This window comes from Penicillium canariense (genome assembly GCF_028826845.1).
Source record: "Penicillium canariense strain IBT 26290 chromosome Unknown utg000001l_segment0_segment0, whole genome shotgun sequence".
Lineage (NCBI taxonomy): Eukaryota > Fungi > Ascomycota > Eurotiomycetes > Eurotiales > Aspergillaceae > Penicillium > Penicillium canariense.
In genome coordinates this window covers 3,876,569-3,886,308 of record NW_026622728.1, presented here as the reverse complement: position 1 = coordinate 3,886,308, position 9,740 = coordinate 3,876,569, and positions in this window count along the sequence as shown.

Genomic DNA, 9,740 nt, shown 5'->3' with positions numbered 1-9,740 from the left:
GTAGTATTTTATATAGCTTTACTATAGTATAAAGAGAGTTAATATAGCTATTTTTAATATTACTAAGGGCTAATAAGATCTTTCCCTCCTAATTAGCTAATTTCTATACTAATTTAGTATATTTTAGTAGTATAGTAGATAGTTAAATTAGGTAGGTAGTTAGGAAGATATATTTTTAGATAGGGTATTCTAGATAGCTAGGTATTCTATTTAACTAGGAATTATATTAGTTCTTATATTTTAGAAATAGTAGATTATATATAGATTCCTAATAGCTATTATAATATCTAGATTAAAGATATTAATAATATCTTAGTAAATAGCTTACATTATTAATAGCTATTAGGGATTTTATAATTAGAGAAATTAATAGTATCTAGATATTAAATAGTATTAAATTCTAATAACTATTAAAATTTCTAATAGCTATTGGAAATTAATATTAAAAATATTAGCTAGCTAATATATATTTCTAACTATAAAACTAATAAATCTCTTACTCTCTTTCTTAGTCTCCCTATTAGAGTAATAAAATACTAAAATTTTAGTTAGTTCCTATATTTTAATATATAAGATTCTAATATATATACTTATTTTACCTGTTTTATTGATAATTAGGCTTAATTTATTATAAATATTAATATATATACTAAAATAGTATTTAATAATAGTAATAAATATAGATAAATTATTAGTTTATATAGCTAAAAAAGGAAGGTCTTAGTAGAATTATAAATATACAGGGAACTATATAAAAGACTATAGAGGACTATAGAGGACTATAATATAGTCCTAACTACCTTAAAAAAAGACTAAGGACTAGACCTAGTCTTTAGCAAGGTCTATAACTACCCTTCTTCTAGGCCAATACCTCTATTAGGGACTATCCTAATTAGTTATATTAAGCTTTTAGTCTTTAGTAAAGCATAGATTTTAGCACTATATAGATTAGGCCTATGAGATAACGGGAGTATAAGAGCATGTTTTATTATTATCGCAAGCGAATAGGTCTATAAGGATATAAGTACGGTAAAATATAGTAGAAAGTACCTATAAGGGGCCGAATATATAAGGTTAAAGGACGGTAAAGTATGCCTAGGATTACATCCTCCCTTACTTAATAAGACTCGACCCGAGTCTACTATATAAAATCAGTCTATATCGGACCCGAAAGTGTACTAGTATATATAAATATATATATAGATAAAAGAGAAGTAGCCGGTTACGGCTAAACTATAGTTAAACTATAGTATAAAAGTACCCTACTAAACTACCTAGGGTACCTATCCGTAGGTAACCCGATATATTATATAATACCCTAGTATATATAGAGGTATTATATAATATATTAGTACGTAGAAATACCCCTTATAGTAGATAAATATAAATAAAAGTAATATTTCTATTTTTAGATATAAAAAGATATATTAGCTAAAAATATTAATAAAGATATAGTATATTAGGTAAATAAATAGTTTAAATAATAGCCTAAGGCTAGTAGGCGCCCTAAGGCTATCTATATATCTAATATAAATATTATTAGATCCCTTACTATCTACTGTCGCTTATTAACGCCTATCTTATCTACCCTATATAAGTTTCTATTAATTTTATTAGTTATCTATCTCTAAATATACTAGAATTAGCTATCCTAATATATTTAGTTACTAGATACCTTAGAGAGAGTCTTCCTAATATATATAGCTAATAGATACTATAAAAATAGCTTTTCTAATATATATAGCTATTAGGTACTCTAGGAATAGTCTTCTTATAATATACTACTATTAGGTATTTCTAGAAATAGCCTTCTTACTATACCTTACTATTAGTATTTTAGAAATAGCCTTACTAATATTTCTATAACTAGATTCCTTATAAAATATCTTTTTAATTATAATTATAGCTAATCCTTCCTCGACTCTTACTATTGCTAGTAATAATAATTAGCTTTCTAATACTACTAGCTTTACTAGTCTTCTTATCTCTAGAGATCCTTTATTTTTTTTTATATTTAATAAACTAGAAAAAGACCTAGTTAGAGCTCCTATTTAAGCTATATCTATTATTATAGTTCCTATTTAGACTATACTTTTTACTATAACTCCTATTATTACTACTATTTCTCCTATCCCTATTACTATTATAATTCCTACTATCTCTATTTTCTCTATTCTAGTCTTAAATCCTCCTATTTAGATTAAAAAACTAGATAACTATAGTAATCCGGATACTTCCCTTTTTTATACTATACTTAATCTAGCCTTTTTAAAGTAGCCTATCTAATAGAATATAGACTAATATAAGAGAAAGCCTAAGAACTATATTATACCCTTCTAAATATACTTTACCTTTATTTAGTAGATCGGGTTCGTAGCTAAATAGGCCTATAAATAATATATAAATAGATATAGACTATTTATAACCTATATTATTAATATTATAAATAAGAAAAGTATCTTTAAGCTAATTTTTAATAAATCCTATATCTATTATAATTTTAATATAGCTAATAATTACTATAGTTCCTAGTAATCTAGTTAGATATTACTAAAATTTATCTTATAGCCCCTAAAAGACCTAAATCTTTATTACCCTATATTAAGATTATTACGATTATAGAAAGAGCTAACTAGAAAAGTAACTAGGTATATTTATAAAATAACGAAGGTAAAGAAGGAAGAAACTATAGAGGCTCTAGTAACTATCTTATAGAGAGCTTATATAAATAGGCCCTATTAGGTTAGCTTAGTTAGGTATTTCTATTACTCTACGTCTATTAGGTAATCTCTATCTATCGTTCTATTATATATTATATAGCCTTCCTTTTTAAAGAGGCTCGTCCTAAGACTCTAGGATATTATCGTCGATATAGTTACTAATAAATTCGTCGATTTCTACTATAGCTAGCTAGATCTATAGATTCTTTAGGGGTCCGGGGGAGTTAGGGTATTATTAGTAGAAATCTATTAGTTTTAGTAGTATATTTTTAAAATCGGCTACGTAATACTAAGTATTATTCTTATTATAGCTTAGCTACTTAACTTTATACTATAGCTTTTAGTAATATAAGTATAACTATAGGATCTTTTTAATTTCTTATTCTTACTAATTATTAACTAGTACTAGTAATAATAGATCTTCGATCTAACCTAGTAAGAGATTAGTCTTTAATATATAGTATAGTTTATTTAGCGAGAAGACTAGGTATATCTTAATAGATAGAGATAGCTTAAGTCTAAATATATAGCTTTCTTTAGCGATAATCTTATATAGTTTACTAGTTTAGTCTAATAGTTTCTAGCTTAAATAGTCTAGTCTTTAATAGTATATAGTAATATAGACTATATCTCCTATATTAAAATCTATCTTATAGTAGTATTTATTTATCTATATATATTAGAGTTTTTATATATAGTTAATTACTTTAGTAGTCTTTTTTTAGATTTATTCGATTTATTCTATAAAGTTTTATATATTACTAGTTAATTATAGTAAAAGAGAAATATTAGTAAGTAGGTCTTAATTAAATAATATTCTAAGCTTATATTCTTTTTCTATAAAGAAAAAGGACCTTTTTATTAAGTCTTAGTATAGTATAGATATAGTAAAATTAATTATTAGTAGCTATTTAGACTAGTTATCTTAGTATTTATTAACTATTATTTTTAGTTATTAAGCTATCTATTAGTTAGCTATCTTAGTCTAGCTATTAGTCTATAAATAGTAAATAATAGATAGCTTATACTTAATATAAAGAATTTAATAGAATTTAGTCTAGAATATTAATATAAACTATTCTCTATAGTTTAATATAATTAAGTTAGATATATCTATCTATTAGAAGAGATATATAATAAATAATTAAGCTATTTCTTTAGCTATAGTTATCTTATAATAGGGAATAGAGGCCTAATATTTACTAAAGTAATAATATACTATAAATACTATATTATAGCTATATTTATTTTTAGGGAATATCTAGAAATCTATTATAATATATTATTATAGCTAATTAAAGATAGAGAGTAATTATAATAATCCTAAAAGTTAGTCTCTCTATATTTTTATCTATTTATAAATTTAATAATTATCTATATATTATTTAATATTAATTATCTAGTTAGATTATTAGTAATAATTTAAGAGAAAGGCCTTTATTTTAGTCTTACTAGGATATATAGTATAAGTATCTTAGGAAGTTTATTTTTAAAGATATACTTAAATTTATATATAATCTTTTAGATATATTTATTCTTATAATCTAGTATTAATACTAGTATTTTATTTATTTTCTCCTATTTTAATATTTTTAAGATTAAAAGAATAATCTTAGTACTCTTTTTCTATATTATTTATAGAACTTATTTTACTCTTATTAAATTTAGATAACTATTATCTACTTCTAAGATAGTCTAGCGATCGATTAGTATAATTATATAGGCTTATTTATAATTATATAATTTTATTTTTAAAATTATTTAATTAATCTTAGGATTTTAGATAGTAAAGAAATCTTTATTAATAATAAATTTATAGTTAAAAAGATCTAGAATCTATACTATTAGATATCTTTACTATAAATCTATAATAACTAGTAAATAGATAGATATATTAATAATTAAATAGCTATTATTAAATATCTATATTCTTAATTTAGCTATTTACTAATAAATTAGTCCTAGACCTAGAAATCTTTTTATAATATTTATTAAGATAAAAATATATAATATATTATAGTCTAGAAATATCTATATTACTATATTTTTATTAGTAATTCTTAATACTATCTTATAAAATAATAATAAATCTTTTATAGTAAAAAAAGAAATTTTAATTCTAAGCCTAATAGAGCTAAATTTATATACTAAAATATTTAAATTAGTCTAATTAGTTTATTCTATATTTAATAAGTCCTAATCTAGTAATTTAGATATTATTAAAGCTTTTTTTATATAGCTAATTACTATTTTAAGAGTAATTAGTCTTTTTAGTTTTTTAAGTCTCTAAGTATTTATAGATTCTAATCTTTTTTTAATTTATTAATTTTAGGATTAAGGTATTTATATTTAAAATAATTTTTTTTACTATAAATAAAATATTTAGTATTATTTAATTTTAATCTTTTTTTATCTTTCTACTAGGATTATATTATATTTAGATTTATATTATCTAGATTATATTTATTACTATTAATTATTCTACTAATATAGTTTATAATTATTAATCTTTATTTAAAATTAATAAAATAATTAATAATACTCTATAGATTAGTTAGAGGATTATATTCTTCTATCTATTTTTTCTATAAATTAGTATTTATATTTATTTAAAAATATTAAATAATAATATTTTTTTATATTTTAGGATTATATTTAGATATAGCTTACTAGAGTTTAGTAATATACTATATAAAAGTCTTTTAGTCTTATTTATATAATATAAAATAACGTAATTCCCGGCCGACCTGGACACCCGGCCGTCCTGGACACCCCATCAAAAAACGCGTCTTCCTGACCACCCACCTAATTCAACTACCTACTATGCCACCAAAACGCACTGAATTAGCGCAGAAATCGGCTAATCAAGAGGGTAAGATGTTATTAGCCCTTGATGATATTAAAAATGGCCGTATTAACTCTCTCCGCGCTATAGCGAAGCTATACGAAATACTACTCTTAACACTATATATACGTGCCTACGGCAAAACCTTATACGTCGATAAACGCCTATCTGGCTATAAATTGACCTAATTAGAAGAGGATTCGCTTACTAAATAGGTACTCTCTATAGATTTACGTAGAGCAGCGCCTAGGCCCTCTACTATACGAGAAATAGCTAATATTCTATTGGCTATACGTAGTAACGACCCTCCGGCTATAGTAGGTAAGAATTAGCTATCAAGCTTTATTAACCGACGAGACGAGCTTCGTTTAACCTTCTTACGACGCTACGATTATAAATACGCCTAAAACGAAGACCCAAAATCACTACGAGCGTAGTTTACGACCGTCTAACGTATTATAGATAAGAATAGTATCTAACTAGGGGATATCTATAACTTTAACGAGACCGGCTTCGCTATAGGTCTTATATCTATATAACGGGTAGTTATAAGGGCTGAATATTATAGTCGGCGAGCGCTTTTATAACTAGGTAATCGTGAATAGGTTACTACGGTCGAAGTAGTGAGCGCTGATGGCTATTCGCTGCCGCCCTGCGTAATATTTAAAGGTAAAAACTTTATCGCTTCTTGGTTCGACGAATAACTCCGTCTTCTAAAAGACTAGCGTATCGAGGTCTCGCTAAACGGCTAGATAACCGACGAAATTGGCCTTCGTTGGCTATAAAAGCTCTTTATTCTAGCGACCGTAGCGCGTATAAAGGGGGGATATCGGCTATTGATTCTTGATGGCTACGGTAGCTATCTTATACCTCGATTCGACTAAATCTACGCTAAAAATAATATAATACTACTTTATATGCCTCCGTATAGTTCGCATCTCTTATAACCGCTTGACGTTAGGTGTTTTACTATACTAAAACGCGTATACGGCCGCTTTGTGAGCGATCTGGCTCGCTGGTTATATAATACCATCGACAAATTCGACTTCCTTAATAATTACCCCCGGGCGCGTAAGGAGGCCTTTTAACTATATATTATTTAAAGTGCTTTCGTAGCTACTAGTCTTGTTCTAATTGACCCTGAACGGGTACTTTTAAAGCTTAATATCTCACTGAAAACACTATCACTACCGAATAGCCGGCCAACTACCAGCGATAGCCAAATCGGCCTAAAAACACCGAGGACCATCGTCTAAATAGAAAAATCAGCTTCGTTGATCAAAGATCTTTGGAAACAACGATCAAACAGCCCTCCAAGCCTAATACAAACTATTTTCGATCAGCTTATTAAGGGCCATTACGAAGCGCTTTATAACACAGCGCAATTTGCGCATAAAATCGCTAACCTACGCGTGGGTAATGAGAAAATGCGCCAGAAACGCATACGTTCGAATCGACAGATAGCTTACGACGGAGGCTTAACGGTTAAAGAGGGTCAACAGCTAGTTACGCAGCTAAATTAGCTAGTTGAAGCTGATCAGGTCGTTTCGCATGAGCAGGCCGATGAGGCTATTCAACTAGCTCAGCCAGCAACCAGGGCTCCACCAAGGTGTAGTAGGTGTAGGGGAATTGGCTATAAGATCAATCAATGTAAAAATCGTCAGATATAGCTAAATTGATGCGTTTTGGTTGATATATTTTAATACAAAAATTTCTAATGGGAGTAGGTGTCCAGGACGGCCGGGTGTCCAGGTCGGCCGGGAATTACGTTAGTCCTATTTTTTTATATTACTAAGATATTCTAAAAATTTATATAAGATCTAATCTTAGTAAACTTACTAAGTCTCGATTTTTTTACTATATAAATTTATAAATTATTATTTTTAGTAATTATTAATATAGTTAGTTAAAGTTTTATAAATATATATAATCTTATTTTTATTATTAGATTTAATATCTATAAATCTAGCTATTTCTATAAAATAATATTTATAATTATAAAAATAATAGTATATAGTTTTATCTAGAATATTACTATTATATTTCTTAATCTTTCTGATATATTTTAGAATAGTTTTTTTTATCTTCTATTAGGCCTAATTAAAAAGTACTAATAGTTCTATAGTAACTTATAATAGAAATATAGATATCTATATAGCTAATTATATTAAAATAGATATTTATAGCTAGATAGCTATTTTATAAATTACCTAAATAGTCTTTTTTACTATCTTTTTATAGATATTAGGATTAGTATTATTTATAATCTATTTCTAATAAAAATTAGCTAGATCTTTTAGTAAATAACTAAAAACTTTCTCTATAATAAAAATAATTAGATATATCTATCCTAGATTAGTAACTATAGTATTTTCTATAATAAGATAAGTTTTTTAAATAAAGATTCTAGATTAAATAAATTTAGATATATTAAGATATTTCTAGTCTAAGTATTTATATCTATAGCTAATTAAAATCTTTAAATTATTTTTTTAATCTTTTATCTTTTACTTCTAATCTTTAGTATAGACTAAGTCTATATATCTAAAAATAAATCTCTAGAAAGATATTTTATTATAAAATAATCTAAAATAATTAGATTATTCTATCTATTTCTCTATCTTCCTATTATAGTTAAAAAATATTATATATATACTAGTATAATTATTTATAGATCTTTATATAGTAATAAAAGGTTTTAGTTATTACTATTTTTCTAAAAATCCTAAGATTACTAATATTACTAACTATAAACTATCGCTCGCTAGGTCTTAATATTATATTACTATACTAAAATAGATAGAAGAAAGGTTCTTAGAGCTCTTAATTAACCTAATTTTTCTTTTACTCTCTCTATTATATAGAGATTACTTTAGGAGGACCTCTCTATAATTAAGATTTACTATAAGATTAGGCCCTCCTATAAATAGCCGTAAAAAGCTATTTAGTTTTAGAGGTTTACTACTATATAAGATAATAGGAGTATAAGAGTATATTTTATTATTATCGTAAGCGAATAGGTCTATAAGGATATAAGTATAGTAAAATATAATAGAAAGTACCTATAAGGGGCCGAATATATAAGGTTAAAGGACGGTAAAGTATGCCTAGGATCATACCTATATAAATTCATAGGGCTATCTTATAGGCCATCTTAGTCATTATAGATAATCTAGTCCTTTAGTATTTTCTAAAGTAGTTAGGACTAGACTACTACTCCCTATAGTCCTATATAGTCCCTTATATAGTTACCTAGAATTTCATAATTCTACTAAGATCTTCCTATTTAGGAAATATAAACTAATTAGTTAGCCATAAATACTATATTTTCTATATAAATTATATATAAATTATATAATTTGCTATATTTATCTTATTTATAGGACAATATAGGGGGCTAGGACTATAGTAGGTAGTCTGGTCCTACAAAATTTAGCATAGCCTAGCAGTCCTAAAAGATAATACCAAGACTAGTTTTAGTCTACTCTGGTCCTAGTCCAGTCTAGTCCCGTATGGTCCTTGCTGAGGTCTACTCGCTGGCAGAGAAGAACCTGGCAGAATAAATGGCATTAGATATAGCAGCTGGACTGTTCTCTGGGTATATATAGACCTATTCTAGCCTCTGCAGGCTCTACTATGGCTGATTATAGCAATGACAATTTCCTAATGTTTATCATGGTAAGATATGAGATGTGGGAATGGTGATGATTGGGGTGTTATAACAGAGTTCCATTTCCAATCATGTTGCTGTATATCCCAATTTCACTGACCACTGATAGTAGTCCTTTTGGCTCAAGAGAGCTCATTGAACTCAAAGATGATCCATTACAGACATTTAAAGCAGGTCAGCTGGCGCATGAGCTGTGTATCTTAGGGGGTAACAGCTGACTGATGTCTTGAGCCAACATGAATCTAGGTCACTGGATCTAGGTTAAGACTGTATATTGGCTTAGGCCATTTTTCATGAACATAAACTTAGGCAAAGCTTGATATTTTCGCTTTGATATACATCCACCTGAAGCCTTTGGCGGCCCATTCACCGCAATCAAACCCTCGATGGTGTAGTTGGATATCACGTTCGGCTGTAATGGATCATATAACCGAAAGGTCACCGGCTCGATTCCGGTTCGAGGGAACATTGTATTTATTTTTCCTTCTTTTTATACTACTCTGTT